Raw genomic sequence first — 17,200 nt, 5'->3', positions numbered from 1 at the left:
TATAGGAGAAGCTGATTAAGTGAGGCCGAGAGAGGTAACAAATGAAGCAGGACCTTGTGAGTGGCTTACAAGACTTTTTTTTTTGGTCTTTTTAGGGCCATACCCACAGCATATGGAAGTACCCCAACCGGGGGTCAAATCAGAGCTACTGCTTCTGGCCTACACCATAGCCACAGCCATAGCAAAACCAGATCCAAGCTACATCTCTGACCTAGACCACAGCTCACAGCAATGCTGGATCCTTAACCCACTGAGCGAACCCAGAGATCAAATGTGTGTCCTCATAGATACCCGTCAGGTTCATTACCGCTGAGCCACAACAGGAACTCCACAAGCCTCTTTCCTGAAACATTGAGAGAGTCCAAGGAAAGACTGTGACCTGGGCTCCAGGTAAATACTTTCTGGATGGGCTTCAGGATGTTTGATCATCCCTCATTCCCTAACTCTCATCTCCTTTCCACTTCTCCCAGTGTTGTCTCCACAGACATCTTTAATCTTCAGCATCAGGCGTCCCTTCCATTTTCTCTACGCATACCTCCCACTCTGGAATGAATGAAATCCCAGGTCCTTCGAGGGTGGTGCAAATTCTGCCCCCTCTGGCCTCAGCTGGATGGGGACACAGTGTCAATCGGTTCTAGCTCCTGCTGATTCTGCAGAGAAGGGAGGATGAGCTTCCAGTCTCAGGTTAGGAAATGGGTAGAACAGGGAGGGCTGGAGTAAACTGGGAGTATTTCACCTTCTCTTTGTTCTCTCCCCTGGCAGGGCCAGGCCAGGATTTCTAAGTAGCCATAGACGAACGCATCTCACCTCTGTGATGTAGGATTTTCCTTTTTGTCTGGTCCAGTGTTCGGCAAACTGTGGCCCGTGGACCAAATTCCACAGGCCTCTTTTTGTAAATAAGGTTTTATTAGAACACAGACATACTCATTTAAGTATTGTCTGGGGCTGCTTTTGCACCCCAGTAGTAAAGTTGAGTGGTTGCAGCAGGGACTGCATGGCCTGCAAAACCTGAAATATTAATTGCTGGTCCTTTACAGAAAATGTTTGCCCAGCACTGTTATATAGTCTATGAGAGAAATGTATGTTTCTTCTAGTAACATGGTTTTAAGTCTGCTTCTTGCAAAAGAGTCCTGGCCTTATTATGCTAAGACATTCTCCTCTGCTTAGCTTGGTCCCTTCATTGTGGAAGGGCCCACAGAAACTGACAAGGCCTCTGACTGAGCTTTCTGGTTAAATGGAATCATAGTAACCTGGTTTCTCTTTAAACCCTAAGATTCTCCCTGGAGAGGAAGAGTGGGGGTTGAACTTCAGCCTGCCACACCTGTAATCGTCAGTTAATTTTTGCTGTGTGACCCGTGGCTGTTAACAGAAATGTGTGTGGTCAAAGCTGTGTGCAAGATTTATCTAAACCATCAGAAGGAAAAGTGTTAACGTATGTTCATAGACAGATGAGTATTTTGAGAGATGCTCAAAGAGTAATGAAATGATTGCCATCAGAGGTTGCACTTGGATGTATGTTTTACAAATACATGCCTATTTTAAAAATATTTTAATATTAACACTAATGAGTCTGACATGTGTTTTAGGGAGAGAACACTGGAATCTTAGAGTTGACTGCAACTTGGAGACTACACACCTCCCCATTCTTGACATGCCAAGTTTAAGGATTTCTCTTGTGATGACCGTGAGATACAGCATAACACATCTGCAGTAGGCATATGTTGTTTTCCCATTGCTTCTCCCTTGGGTGAGTTTCCCCTTTCTCATTTCAAGTGTTCTTATTGAGCGCATGACCGGGACTGACCCATACATATACCCTGTTCTTCTGGTTATAGTTAATGGTCCAGGGAAGGCACATGACCCAAACTGGAGCATCCTTCCTTGTCTTGTGTGCTTTGGTTGCTGGTATTCTTATTTTCTTCACCTTCTGACGGTTTCTGTTTTAATCCAGAATGATGCTGAGTTCTAATTTGCATTGGATAACTGGAGCAGATTGTACAATATATTTGAACTATTATTTAAATTTTAAAATGCTATTGTATTTTATAATTGGAATGGATATAACAATTTTATTCAGACCACAAACACTTCTGCACTGATTTTGCCATGCTCTGTCACAAGGTGAAGTATAATACTCCTCCTCTTATATATGAGTGGGCCTTAGTGACTAGTTAGACTAGTAGAATGTGACAAAGGATAATTTCTATAAAATTTCCTCTTCATGTATCTAGTGCCTAGATCAAGTAATGGAACATTACCTGCCCTCAGAAGTCTCCTTTGTGTCCCCGTCCACCAGCCACCCCCAAGGTTACCTCCGTTTTGACTTCTGAAACTATTGCTTAATGTTGCTTGCTTGTGAATTGTATATAAACAGAATCTTTTGTGTCTGGCTTCTGTTGCTCAGCTTCATGTTTGTGAGATTCATTCATATAGTTATGTGGGGTTGTACTTGTTCATTCTCATGGTGGTATTCCATTGTATGAATGTGCTATAATTTATTATCCAGTCTATTGTTGATAGACATTGGGTAGTTTCCAGCACTAGGACATTATGAATTGTGCTGCTGTCAACACCCTTGTCCACGTCTTTTGGTAAACATATGTACGTATTGCTGTTGGGTATATATTAGGGGTGGAAATGCATGTGTTCATCATTCCTCAGTGTAGCCAAAAAGTTTTTCAGAGAGGCTATACCAGTTCACACTCGCACAGGCTCTGTGTTAGAATTCTTTTTTTTTTTTAAATTAATGAATGTATTACATTTGTAGTTGTACAATGATCATCCCAAGCCAACTTCACAGGATTTCCATCCCACAACCCCAGTGCATCCCTCCCACCCCCAACTGTCTCCTTTGGAGACCATAAGTTTTTCAGTGTCTGTGAGTCAGCATCTGTTCTGCAAAGAGGTTCAGTCTGTCCTTTTTTCAGATTCCACATGTCAGTGAAAGCATTTGATGTTGGTGTCTCATTGTATGGCTGACTTCACTTAGCATGATAATTTCCAGGTCCATCCATGTTGCTAAAAATGCTGGCATTTCATTTTTTTTAATGGCTGAGTAATATTCCATTGTGTATGTGTACCACATCTTCTTGATCCACTCCTCCTGTTGATGGACATTCAGGTCGTTTCCATATCTTGGCTATTGCAAATAGTGCTGACTTTCTCCCATTCTGTGGGTTGTCTTTTTGTGTTGTTTAGGGTTTCCTTTGCTGTGCAGAAACTTTTAAGTTTAATTAGGTCCCATTTGCTTATTTTTGTTTTAGTTGTCAATACTCTGAGAGGTGGATCTGAGTACATGAACATTGGAGTACATGTGTCTTTGCAAGTCATGGTTTTCTCTGGATAGTTGCCTAGGAGTAGGATTGCTGGATCAAATGGTAGTCCTATTTTTAGTTTTCTGAGGAATATTCATACTGTTTTCCACAGTGGTTGCACCAATTTACAATCCCACCAATAGCATAATAGGGTACCTTTTTCTTCACACTCTCTCCAGCCCTTATTGTTTATAGACTTTTTTTTTGGTCTTTTTGCCTTTTCTAGGGCTGCTCCCAAGGCATATGGAGGTTCCCAGGCTAGGGGTCTAATCAGAGCTGTAGCTGCCGGCCTACACCAGAGCCACAGCAACACAGGATCCGAGCAGCGTCTGTGAGCTACACCACAGCTCATGGCAACGCCGGATCCTTAACCCAATGAGCAAGGCCAGGGATTTAACCTACAACCTCGTGATTCCTAGTCAGATTCGTTAACCACTGAGCCACGATGGGAACTCCTTGTAGACTTTTGGATGCTGGCCATTCTGGCTGGTGTAAGGTTGTACCTCAGAGTCGTTTTGATTTGCATCTCTCTAATAATGAGTGATGTTAAACATCCTTTCATGTGTTTCTCAGCCATCTGTATGTCTTCTTTGAAGAACTGTCTGTTGAGATCTTCTGCCCATTTTTTGATGTGGTTGTTTGTTTTTTTGGTATGGAGCTGCAGAAGGTGTTTATAAGTTTTGGAGATTAATCCCTTGTCAGTTGATTCATTTGCAAAGACTTTCTCCCATTCTGTGGGTTGTCTTTTTGTGTTGTTTAGGGTTTCCTTTGCTGTGCAGAAACTTTTAAGTTTAATTAGGTCCCATTTGCTTATTTTTGTTTTAGTTGTCAATACTCTGAGAGGTGGATCTGAGAAGATGTTGCTATCGTCGATGTCAGAGAGTGTTTGGCCTATGTTTTCCTCTAGGAGTTTGCTAGTGTCTGGTCTTATATCTAGGTCTTTAATCCATTTGGAGTTTATTTTTGTGTATGGTGTTAGGGAGTGTTCTGATTTCATTCTTTTCCATGTGGCTGTCCAGTTTTCCCAGCACCACTTATTGAACAAGCCGTCTTTTCTCCATTGTATATTCTTGCCTCCTTTGTCATAGATGAGTTGGCTGTAGGTGCGTGGGTTTAATTCTGGGCTTTCTGTCCTGTTCCACTGATCTATATGTCTGTCTTTGTGCCAGTACCATGCAGTTTTGATGACTGTTGCTTTGCAGTATAGTCTGAAGTCTGGGAGCCTGATTCCTCCAGCTCCGTTCTTCATTTTCATGATGTCTTTGGCTATTCTGGGTCTTTTGTGCTTCCAAACAAACTTTAAAATATTTTGTTTGTGTTCTGTGAAAAATGTCCTTGGTAGTTTGATAGGGATTGCATTGAATTTGTAGATTGCCTTGGGTAGTATAGTCATTTTGATAATATTAACTCTTCCAATCCACGAGCATGGTATATCTTTCCATCTATTTGTGTCGTCTTTGATTTCTTTCATCAGTGTCTTATAGTTTTCAGAGTACAGGTCTTTTGTCTCTTGAGGTAGGTTTACTCCTAGGTATTTTGTTCTTTTGGATGTGATGGTAAGTGGGATGGCTTCCTTAATTTCTCTTTCTGCTCTTTCATTGTCAGTGTATAGAAATGCCATCGATTTCTGTGCATTAATTTTGTATCCTGCGACTTTGCCAAATTCATGGATGAGCTCTAACAGTTCTCTGGTAGAGTCTTTAGGATTCTGAAGGTATAGTATCATATCATCTGCAAATAGGGATAGTTTTACTTCTTCCTTTCCAATTTGGATTCCTTGTATTTCTTTACTTCTCTGATTGTCATGGCTAGGACTTCCAAAAGTATGTTGAGAGCAGACATCCTTGTCTTGTTCCTGATCTCAGAGGGAATTCTTTCAGCTTTTTACCATTGAGAATGATGTTAGCTGTGGGTTTGACATATATGGCCTTTATTATGTTGAGGTAAGTTCCCTCTATGTCCACTTTCTGAAGGGTTTTTATCAGAAATGGGTGTTGGATTTTGTCAAAGGCTTTTTCCGTGTCTATAGAGAGGATCATATGGTTTTTATTCTTCAGTTTGTTAATGTGGTGTATCACACTGATGAATTTATGGATATTGAAGAACCCTTGCATTCCTGGGATAAATTCCACGTGATCATGATGTACAGTCCTTTCAGTGTATTGCTGGATGGGGTTTGCTAGTATTTTGTTGAGGATTTTTGCATCTATGTTCATCAGTGAAATTGGCCTGAAAAAAAAATTTTTTTTGGTGGTATCTTTGTCTGGTTTTGGTATCAGGGTGATGGTGGCCTCATAGAGTGAGTTTGGGAGTATCCCTTCCTCTGAAATTTTTTGAAATAGTTTCAGAAGGAGAGGTGTTAGCTCTTCTCTAAATGTTTGATAGAATTCCCCTGTGAAGCCATCTGGTCCTGGACTTTTGTTTGTTGGAAGTTTTTTAATCACAGTTTCAATTTCAGTACTTGTGATGGGTCCGTTCATCTTTTCTATTTCATCTTGGTTTAGTCTTCGAAGATTGTACTTTTCTAGAATTTGTCCATTTTATTGGCGTATAGTTGCATATAGTAGTCTCTTAGGATCCTTTGTATTTCTGTGATGTCTGTTGTAACATCTCCTTTTTCATTTCTAATTTTATTGATTTGAGTCCTCTCTCTTTTTTTCTTGATGAGTCTGGGTAAGGGTTTATCAATTTTGTTGATCTTTTCAAAGAAGTAGCTTTTAAACCATTGATCTTTTCTATGGTTTTCTTTGTTTCTATTTCATTGATTTCTGCCCTGATCTTTATGATTTCTTTCCTTCTACTAACTTTAGGTCTTGCCTGTTTTTCTCTCTCGAGCTGCTTTAGATGTAAAGTTAGCTTGTTTATTTGAGCTTTTTCTTGTTTCCTGAGGTGGACTTGTATTGCTATAAACTTTCCTCTTAGAATGGCTTTTGCTGAATCCCATAGGTTTTGGAGTGTTGTATCTTCGTTGTCATTTGCTGCTAGGTGTTTTTTAATTTCCTCTTTGATTTCTTCAGTGATCCATTGGTTGTTTAGTAGCATGTTGTTGAGTCTCCACGTGTTTGTGTTTTTTGCAGTTTTTTTCTTGTTGATTTCCAGTCGTATAGCGTTGTGGTTGGAAAAGATGCTTGATATGATTTCAATTTTCTTAAAGTTACCAAGATTGGATTTGTAGCCCAGGATATGATCAATCTTAGAGAATGTTCCATGTGCACTTGAGAAGAATGTGTATTCTGTTGCTTTTGGATGAAATGTCCTATAAATATCTTCTAAGTCCATCTGGTTTAAAGTTTCATTCAGGGCCTGTGTTTCCTTATTGATTTTCTGTCTGGTTGATCTGTCCTTTGCTATAAGTGGGGTGTTAAAGTCCCCCACTATGATTGTGTTATTGTTGATTTCTCCTTTTAAAGTTGTTAGCAGTTGCCTTATATATTGTGGTGAACCTGTGTTGGGTGCGTAGATATTTAAAATTGTTATATCTTCTTCTTGAATTGATCCTTTGATCATTAATGTAATGTCCTTCTTTGTCCCTTAAAATATTCTTCATTTTAAAGTCTATTTTGTCTGATATGAGTATTGCTACTCCAGCTTTCTTTTGATCCCCGTTTGCATGAAATATTTTCTTCCATCCTCTCACTTTCAATGTGTATGTGTCCCTAGAAGTGAAGTGGGTCTCTTGAAGACAGCACATATATGGGTCTTGTTTTTGTATCCATTCAGCCAGTCTGTGTCTTTTGGTTGGGGCGTTTAGACCATTCACACTTAAGGTAATTATTGATATGTATGTTCTTATTGCCATTTTATTAATTGCTTTGGATTTGTTTTTCCTGCTCTTTTTTCTTTCCTTCTTCTTTTGTTCTTTTCTGCCTATAGAAGTTCCTTTAGTATTTGTCATAAGGCTGGTTTAGTGTTGCTGAATTCTCTCAGGTTTTGCTTATCTGTGAAGGTTTTGATTTCTCCTTCAAATCTGAACGAGAGCCTTGCTGGGTAGAGTAATCTTGGTTGATGGTTTTTTCCTTTCATCCCATTGAGTATATCATGCCACTCCCTTCTGGCCTGCAGAGATTCTCCTGAAAAATCTGCCAATAGCCTCATTGGGGTTCCCTTGTATGTTGTTTCTTTTCCCTAGCTGCTTTCAATATTTTCTCTTTGTCTTTAATTTTGGTCAGTTTGACTAGTATGTGTCTTGGGGTGTTCCTCCTTGGGTTTATTTTATATGGTACTCGTTGTGTTTCCTGGATTTGAGTGAGTGATTCCTTTCCCATGTTAGGGAAGTTTTCGGCTATTATCTCGGAATATTTTTTCTGTCTCCTTCTCTCTCTTTTCTCCTTCTGGCACCCCTATAATCGGATGTTGGTGCGTTTCACATTGTCCCAGAGTTCTCTGAGACTCTCTTCATTTGTTTTCAGTCTTTTTTTTTCTTTTCTGTTCTGCATCCATGATTTCCACTAATCTGTTCTCCACCTTGCTTATTCATTCTTCTGCCTCCTGTACTCTGCTGTTGGCTGCTTCTAATGAATTTTTTAATTTCAGTTATTGCATTTTGCATCTCTTCTTGTTTAAGTTTTATATCTTGTATCTCTTTGGTCATTGTTTCCTGTAAATTATCCATCTTTGCCTCCAGTTTATTTCCAATGTCTTGCATCATCCTCAGCATCAACAGTCTCAAGTCTTTTTCCTGGAGGCTAGGAATCTCCTGATCACTTAGCTGTTTTTCTGGGGTTTTTTCTTTCCCCTTTATCTGACTTATAGTTCTCTGTCTTTTCATTTTTATAGGTTTTTGGTGTGGTGACCTTTTTGCAAACAATAGCGTTGTAGCCTCTCTTACTTCTTCTTTTTTTTTTGTCTTTTTGCCATTTCTTAGGCCGCTCCCGTGGCATATGGGAGGTTCCCAGGCTAGGGGTCTAATCGGAGCTGTGGCTGCCAGCGTACGCCAGAGCCACAGCAACGCGGGATCCGAGCCATGTCTGCAATCTACACCACAGCTCACGGCAATGCCGGATCATTAACCCGCTGAGCAAGGGCAGGGATCTAACCTGCAACCTCATGGTTCCTAGTCGGATTCGTTAACCACTGCGCCACGACGGGAACTCCCACCTCTCTTACTTCTGATGTCTGTCCCCCTTGTGGCTGAAATTGGTATGAGGGTTTGCTGTAGGCTTCCTGATGGGAGGGACTTATGCCTGCCAACTGGTAGGTAGAGCTGATTCTAATCCCTCTGGTGGGTGGGGCTTTGTCTCCGGGTGAGGTTAGAGGTGACTTTGTGCCTGGGGGATCTTTAGACAGCCTGTTTACTGAGGGGCGGGGCTGTGATTCCACCTGGGTTATTGTTTGGCCTGGGGCTTCTCAGCCCTGATGGTTTCAGCCAGATTTTCCCAGAATTGGCTACCTCCAAAGAAAGGCTCTCTGATGAATATTTCTAAGAGCTTTGCTTCCAATGTCCTTCCCTGACAACAAGCCACATTCACCCCTGTTTTCCCAGGAGGTCCTCCAAGGACTGTAGTCAGGTCTGACCCAGATTCCTCTGGAGATGTTGCTTTGCCCTGGGACCCAGTGCATGTGAAAGTCTGTGTGTGCCTTTCAAGAATGGGGTCTCTGTTTCCCCCAGTCCCGTGGAGCTCTTGTGCACAAGCCCCACTGGCCTTCAATGCCAGATGCTCTGGGGGCTCTTTCTCCCAGTGCCAGATTGCCACATGTGGGAGTTTGATGTGGGTCTCAGAACTCTCACCCCCCCTGTAAGTGAGTCTCTGTGAACCAGTTAGTTTCCAGTCTGTGGGGCTTCCCACCCAGGAGGTATGGGGTTGCTTATAACATGTTATCACCCCTCCTACCTCTTGATGTGGCCTCCTCTTTGTCTTCTGGAGTAGGATATCTTTTTTAAGGTGTCCGGTCCATTTTGGTGAAGATTGCTCAGGCTTTAGTTGTGAATTTTGTTGTTTTTAGGAGAGAAGTTGAGCTCCAGTCCTTCTATTCAGCCATCTTAATCCCATCTACTGTGTTAGAATTCTAGGTCAACATTTTAGCCAACACTTGGTATTGCCTATCTTTTGTTTTAGCCATTTGATGGGTGCTAATTTCAAGTTGTTGAAAGACTTAACACTAGTTAGGTATTGGAGAGAATCAGTAGAGACCATTTTTTTAAGAGGTAGTAAAATTTCCACCATTTTTAGGAATTTTTGGAAAATATTTCTGTATTATATGCTGATTACCATGTGTACATATTTTCTGCATTAGTTTATAAATGTCCATATCAATGGGATGTGTGTATTTGGGGGGTATATGCCTACATTAGGCATAAAATACCATGAAACTACTAATAAGAACTGAGTGGCCCCAAATTCTAAGCTTCCCCTATTTAGATATCATCAATGAGCACCTCACACAGTGATAGAAATATAACTTGAGTTTCCCAGGCATCACTGGCTTGGGGCTAAAATTAAAGTTACAAAAACCATCCTTTTTGACATAATATTTTTTAGTTCTTTATCTACAGTATGAAACTGTAGCCCCTCTCTATAAGAGTTCAGTGGGATCTCTGATGGCCTCCCGTACGCTTGGAGATGAAAGAGCAAGGCTACCTACTGTCTTTGGATTTCCTGCTCTCACTAACTTGTTGTCCGGTCAGTGCCCAAACCTGGAGCAGCAGCCATGCTGACATCCCCCCAAGGTGCTCTGTCTACTGCTGACCACTGTCGTCTCACCCATCTGCAGTGCTGACTGCACTTTCTCTGTCACTGCTAGCATTGATGGTACAGGATTTTGCTAACCCTTGCATCTTTAATGTCCCCTGGGAAATTTTAATGAAGCAACTCTTTTTAGTTTCACTGAACCCGGGTCACAGGACATTGGGAGTGGCCAACACCGGGAAGCACAGAGAATTATATTTCCTCCCCACCCAACTACACTGTCTTGATATCATTGAACCCAAGTTGTGTACTTTGACTTTCTCTTCCTTTAGGGTAACTTTCTTCCCTGGAGTCCTCTGGCCTCTCTGGTAAACAATCCTTCCAAGATTGTCTCATCCTCTGCCCAGGTGTGTCTGAGTCCCCACCGCTTGGTCTTCAGCTGCAGTGACTGCATGTCTGGGCTGGCCTGGATTCATCCTGGTTCATGGCTGTTGCACTGGCATATTTATTAACAGCTCTTCCTTTTACTTTCAAAAGTGTCCAGGTTGGGGTAGTACATTAGACGGACACCCTCCCTTTACCCATCTTAAGGAAAGTTTTCCAGAGGGGCGACAGACTCAACTGCACATTTTGGAATAGTCAGAAAATGAAATATGTAGAAAAGGGCTTTGAACTCTGAAGCCTGGGGGTGGCATTGCAGTCACTGGCCTGGTTCACAGCCCCTGCTTTTCCTCTCCACCCCACCGCTGGCAGCCACTTGGCTCCACCTACAGGCTCATCTCTGCCCTGGTCTTGAATGGTTTCTTCTTTTCACAGGGAGACAGAAAGTGCAGGAGTCAGATGCTCGGAGACTCAGGTGGAGGTTAATACCGACCTACACCATAGCCCACGGCAGTGCCGGCAGTGCGGGATCCTTAACCCTCTGAGCAAGGCCAGGGATCCAACCTGCGTCCTTATGGATACTACTCGTGTTTGTTAACCACTGAGCCACGACGGGAACTCCCAGCACTTTTCTTAATCTGGCTTCTGCTGTCTTCCCAAGACAGTTTCTGTGTTGTTCATATCTTAGTTCTGAATGGGGCCGTAATTATCTCTTGCCATTTGCCTTGTCCCTGGCCTGCCCTGGACCTGGACCCTGGCTTCTGACCCTCAGTCAGATGGGTTCTGCAGTCTATGGCCAGCTTTCTCCACATGGCTTGTCATCTCTTGTTGCCTGCCTGCCCCCATCTGTGTACTCTGCTCTTCGGAACCTCTTATTTCCCTTGCCTGCTGGCTTCCCACCAGGAAGGCGGGTGCTCTGGAAGAAAGGGCAATGGCCTTTAAATCAAAAGACCTGGGTTCAAGTTCTAGGTCTGCAATTAGCCGTGTTACCTTGGACTAATCACGCAGCCTGAACTGCAATCTCATTTGTAGCATGTGGAATGAAAATTATACTTGGAAATGAATGAGTTGACTTCTGAGCTCAGAGAGTTTCTGAGTGAGTTTGGTTATGAATCAGTTACCTGGGGCTGGAATAATCTTTGGGAAAATCAGATTTCTAAACTTGACGAATCAAGGCTCTACATAAAAAAAAAGAAAGAGAACCTGGAACTTTTGCCTGGATTTTCCATTGTCATGTTAGAAGAAAGTTTGGTCAGTTCCTGAAGCTGGGCCGTTCACCTGTTCCAATTACTTCAAGCCCATCGAGGGCTTGAATCAGACAGCTCCTCACTGGGGACTGTAACTAGTGCCTTACCCCTACTTACTTACTGGCTTTAGGGAAACAAATTTGAGGCATTTGCCAGGAATGGAGGAGTCCTATTTCTGTCTTTTGGTATTAACTTAGTTCATTTTCAACAGAATCTAAAATAAGGAGAAAGAGCGTTATTTTCATTGCTTAGTTCTGAATGAATTTAGAATGAGTTGGAAACATGTATGTTATAACCATCTATATTAATGACCTAAAATATGTAGAAGAAACTTGCAAGGCCAACCAGGTAATGGTTCTGTTCTTCCTGGAATGGTAGATGGCAGTGGAGAAAAGCAGGATTTCAGTAAACATTTCCCTCCCGTGCAGAAATCCCCACGTGGGACTCAGATCTGATTAAGCGAGTCAGGCTTACATTCATTACGGTATATTACAAACATTTTTCAGCATTCAGAAGTGACGGGTGTCTCTGTGGATTTGGCCGATTCCTGGCAATTATGCACTTGGCTGCTAGTATAAACCAGTGCGCCAAGTGCCTGGAATGATGATCCATGTCTGAGTGGCTTTCAGTCTGGGAAGGATATTGTTCACACACCATGCTTCTTTTCAAGGTGGTCAAATCCGGGTTACAGTTCTGTCCTTTGAATATGTTTATCCTGAAACCTGACCAGAAAGGATATGGCCACATCCCTTGCCGCTTTCAGCTTCCGCAGCAAACACCTGGGGGACCTTGCATGGGTTTTACAGTGTCTGTCTACTGATTCCTCCAGAAGTAGTTTCTTGCCTGGTGCCTTAAGCAGAAAATCATATTCTGCACATAAGATGTCAGATGGATTATTAGAAAACACTGATTCGTTCAGAGACTCTTAAATCCGGGGGCCTGGCCAAATCCCGGACTAATGGCATTCTCTTTCTGAAGTGTCCTTCCTCTTTGATTGAATGAATATTAACCAGACTGTCTTCTACTGCAGCTGATTCACACTTGCTCTCTGTGCTGCAGCCCTTTATTTGGAAGAGAAGGGCTATTGTGTGGCATGTTCTGTACAGCAGGAGAAGCTGGTAAAAAACAACTTAACAAGTTTTAGGAAATTGAGCAAGGATTACCTTGGCATATATGGAGAGGATGGGAATGTGTGTGCTCTCTGAGGTAGGACTTTTTGTCTCTCAATGACTGTTAGTAGCATCTAGACCAGCATCTGTCTCTAGAGAGCCATACAGTCAATGTTTGTTGAATGAATAAATAAGCCTCCTCTCTTCTTTTTTTTTTTTTTGAATTGCCTTCCTTTTTTATTTTTTTTTATTATTTTTTTGTTTTTTATTTTCCCACTGTACAGCAAGGGAATCAAGTTATCCTTACACGTATACATTACAATTACATTTTTTTCCCCACCCTTTGTTCTGTTGCAACATGATTATCTAGACAAAGTTCTCAATGCTACTCAGCAGGATCTCCTTGTAAATCTATTCTAAGTTGTGTCTGATAAGCCCAAGCTCCCGATCCCTTCCACTCCCTCCCACTCCCTCCCCCTCCCCCACCTCCCATCAGGCAGCCACAAGTCTTTTCTCCAAGTCCATGATTTTCTTTTCTGAGGAGATGTTCATTTGTGCTGGATATTAGATTCCAGTTATAAGTGATATCATATGGTATTTGTCTTTGTCTTTCTGGCTCATTTCACTCAGGATGAGATTCTCTAGTTCCATCCATGTTGCTGCAAATGGCATTATGTCATTCTTTTTTATGGCTGAGTAGTGTTCCATTGCGTATATAGACCACATCTTCCGAATCCAATCATCTGTTGATGGACATTTGGGTTGTTTCCATGTCCTGGCTATTGTGAATAGTGCTGCAGTGAACGTGCGGGTGCATGTGTCTCTTTTAAGTAGAGTTTTGTCCGGATATATGCCCAAGAGTGGGATTGCCCTCCTCTCTTCTAAATGTACAGTAAATATCATCTTGTCCATTCCTTATTCTCTTTTATTTTCTCACTTTGTTTTCATTCAGTTTAGACAGGAGGCATTAAAAAGTGTTTCTCCACTAAATGGGACACATTGCAAACAAATATGGCCACCTTGATGGGAGCCTTGTGGGCACTTGTCAATCTTTTCACTTATCTCTCCTGCCTCTCTTCCACCCCTAACCTTCCCCACTCTCCTCGAGAAGTAGTCCTGCTTCCCTGGCTCAGCCTGTGGCCTGGCCTTTGTTTGCACCTATAACATTGTGTGGCCATGACAATTCTCCTCTCTTTTCCTCTAATTTGAACAAGGCATCCCTTCTATATAAGACAGACCCCTTCCCTTCTGTGGAATCTTGTATCACCATTTACTTACTCTCTCTTCTTTCTTCTCATTCTTATCTTCTTCAGAGCCCATAGTAGAGCTCAGGTCTTTCCAGTGTTAAAACACACACACACACACACACACACACACACACACACACACACACACACACACACCCCTCCCCAGCTTTCCCCAATTTGCTCCACATCACTTTTACCTCTATAGCCTAGTTTTTCATTGGAAAGGCCTGTAATCAGAGATTCTACTTTCTTTTTCTTTCTTCCGTTTTTTTGGTCCTTTTAGGGCCGCGCCTGTGGCACATGGAGGTTTTCAGGCTAGGGGTCTAATCAGAGCTGTAGCCATCAGCCTACACCACAGCCACAGCAACGCTGGATCCGAGCTGTGTCTGCAACCTACACCACAGCTCAAGGCAACGCCGGATCCTTAATCCACTGAGCGAGACCAGGGATCGAACCTGTGTCCTTATGGATGCTAGTCAGATTCATTTCTGCTGAGCCACGATGGGAATTCCATCTACTTTCTCACTTAAAAAAAAAAAAATCTGGGAGTTCCTGTATTGTCTTCCATCATGGTCTATCCCAAGAGATTGAATATGATTCCCTGTGCTATGTAGTAGGACCTCAAGAAATGATGGCCCTTCAGTTGAACCAGTTGATGTAGAATGAAGCAGCAGGATGTTTGCTAGTCCTCTTTCTTAAGATGTGTTATTGCAAAAGGTTTAAAAAGGCCATGTAAACTCCTGGTTAAAAGGAACACTTCTAAATGCTCTCTTCCTCCCATGGTAGAGTCCTTTATAATTTCTGATTTTTTCCCCCTGAATCCTAAACACAATACAGTGTTTTCATTTGAGAATTGCCTCCCATGTCAGCCACAGTCAGAATTCTAGCCTGTACCTCTGGTGTTCTGATATGTTCTGTACAGGTCACCTCCTGATGACATCCTCCTGTCACATGCAGTGGACATTGTACATTACTTCTATGTGATATTTGATTCTGATGGCCCATCCCTGTGTGAAAGGCCCTGTGCCCTCAGCTCTGCAGAGATGGGCTCTCCTAGCTTGTCTTCTGCTGTGACTGTCCTGGAAACTGGGAATTCCTCAGGGCCCTTTCCTAGGCTCTCTTCTAACTCCCCATACTCTCCCTTAGCTGTCTTTGTGGTCCTGTGGCTTCAACAGCCAATAAGCAGGTGAATTCCTAAACTTCACCCCTGGCCCTTACCTGTCTTCTGAGTTCCAGACCCATGCACATAATTGTCTTCCACCTGGATGGACCTCAGGCAGTAAAGCTCAACAGGCACAAAGCTGGAATTAGGATCTGTTTCTCAGACTTACTTGTCCTCCACCTCACTTATCCCACACCTTCCTAGTTCTCCCCCCAACTCTGTATTTAGTTGGCAACCAAATGTTACCTTCTCAAATACCTAAATACCTCTCGTTTTGGCCTCTTTCTCACCATCTGCCACTGCTGCAGATCAGAGCTTATCAATTCTCACTTGGAATATCGACAGCATTTCCTGCCTGCCTACTTCCTCCTGCTCATGCACTTCGCCAGTGCTTTCTCCACCTGATCTTCCAATGATGCCAGAGGGATCAATTTAAGATGCAAATCTGATCGTGTCACTTCCCTACTGAATACCCTTTCCTATTCCCCACTGTTGAGAGTGACTGCTAAAGATGTCACTCGCCATTCAGCTCTACAAGGATTAGGTCATTAGCCACTGCAGCTGCTGACCTCCAACACACCCTGAAAGGAATTCAGGGTGGAGATCAGGAATGAGGCGCTCTGTGCTCTGGGAAAAACTGGCAGAACAGGCCTTCAGATAGTTAGATATTTTCAGGAGAAAATTTTTTGAGCCCATTTTTTTTTGCATCTTATATCTAGAAAAGAACCCAAATCATTGAGACATGTGTTTCCTCATGTCTTTTGCCTGAATGTGTGCTTGACTGCGTGTATCCCCGCGTTGCCATGTTCATATACATACTGACTTCTCTCTTGCCTCTTCTGACCTATCCCAGAGGCTGCCTCCCAGGCTGTCATCCTCAGTGAGCCCCAAATAAAACTGAACTCACAGCTCTCATAGTGTACGGGGTTTTTTTTGTCAACAAGAAGATGAAGTTCTGCTCTTGGGCACAGCATAAAAGATGGTTAATTGTCCTCCCTGCCTCAAGTATGCCTGTTAGTTCTCTTGGGGAGTCTCAGACTCAGAGGCCTACAGTGGTGGGGACCAGGTGGGAGTGTTGTGAACTGGAGGGTTCATAACCCTATTTTGAGGGGACATTCTTTGGCTCCAGCCAGTTGTCACCGGGCAGGAATTTGGGCCCAGTATAGCCAACTCAGCTGTGTTTTTTTGTTTTTGTTTTTGTTTTTGTTTTTTTGATGAGAAGCTGGATTCTTATGCTAAGCTTTCTGTTTAGAAGTTCTCATTGTGGCTGGGCAGGTTAAGACCCTAACTAGTATCCATGAGAATGTAGGTTTGATCTCTGGCCTTCTTTGGTGGATTAAAGGACCTGGCATTGCCGTGAGCTGCAGCATAGGTCACAGATGTAGCTGGGATCCAGTGTTGCTGTGGCTGTGGTGTAGACTGGCAGCTGCAGCTCCGATTTGACCCCTAGCCTGGGAACTTCCATATGCTGCAGGTGTGGCTGTAAAAAGAAACAAAACAAAACAAGAATCTTTCTGTTAGGAACTAATTAAAACAAATTGAAAAGATTATGTGGTAGTTCATTATGAAAGTAAAAAAGAAAAACAAACATAATCTGTGGACCAAAGTAAACATATCTGTGTAAGATGGTGTCTGATTGATGCCTGTGTCTATAAGCCACCCCCGGATTCTGCATCTTAGCCACATGGAACTACTTCCAGTTGAAACTGCACAACTCAGTTTGGGACTTGAACCCAATTATACCTCAGATGGGACTCAAACCCAGCCAACACTCAGATTGGGACTTGAACCCATTGTCTTTTAATTAAAACCACTCCCCTGGTGTCAGGATGTACTGAAGCTCAGGTTCTTTATATCTCAGTGCAGAAGGAATTCAGCGAGAAGCAAAGAATAGGCAAGAAGTAGATTTATTATTATAGGGCACTTGTGAGGGATACAAGCAGCAGGCAGGGGGACTCTACCCTGAGAATTAAGCAGGCCAGCAGGTTTATTCAGGGAGATACACACTCCATGGGCAGAGTGTGGGTCACCTCAGAAGCGAGGGCCCTGGAATATGAAATGGTTAGTTTTTATGAGCTGGGTAATTTCGTAGGCTAATAAATGGGAGGAGTGTT

General features: G+C 42.7%; 1 long non-coding RNA gene across 2 annotated transcripts in view; it reads left to right on the top strand.

Annotated features, from left to right (window-relative positions):
* Nucleotides 1-17,200, top strand: part of LOC102167290 — a 214,079-nt gene that overhangs the window by 1,882 nt on the left and 194,997 nt on the right. The window contains exons 2-4 of one of the 2 annotated variants that reach the window (XR_301199.2): nucleotides 471-684; nucleotides 1,587-1,747; nucleotides 2,232-2,830. This is a non-coding gene — a long non-coding RNA (uncharacterized LOC102167290). Of the gene's footprint in view, nucleotides 1-470; nucleotides 685-1,586; nucleotides 1,748-2,231; nucleotides 2,831-17,200 lie in introns of those variants that run through there. The other variant, XR_301198.3, reaches the window with a different exon arrangement.

Source organism: Sus scrofa, chromosome 1 (genome assembly GCF_000003025.6).
Source record: "Sus scrofa isolate TJ Tabasco breed Duroc chromosome 1, Sscrofa11.1, whole genome shotgun sequence".
Classification (NCBI taxonomy): domain Eukaryota; kingdom Metazoa; phylum Chordata; class Mammalia; order Artiodactyla; family Suidae; genus Sus; species Sus scrofa.
This window is presented reverse-complemented; position numbering and strand designations above follow the sequence as displayed.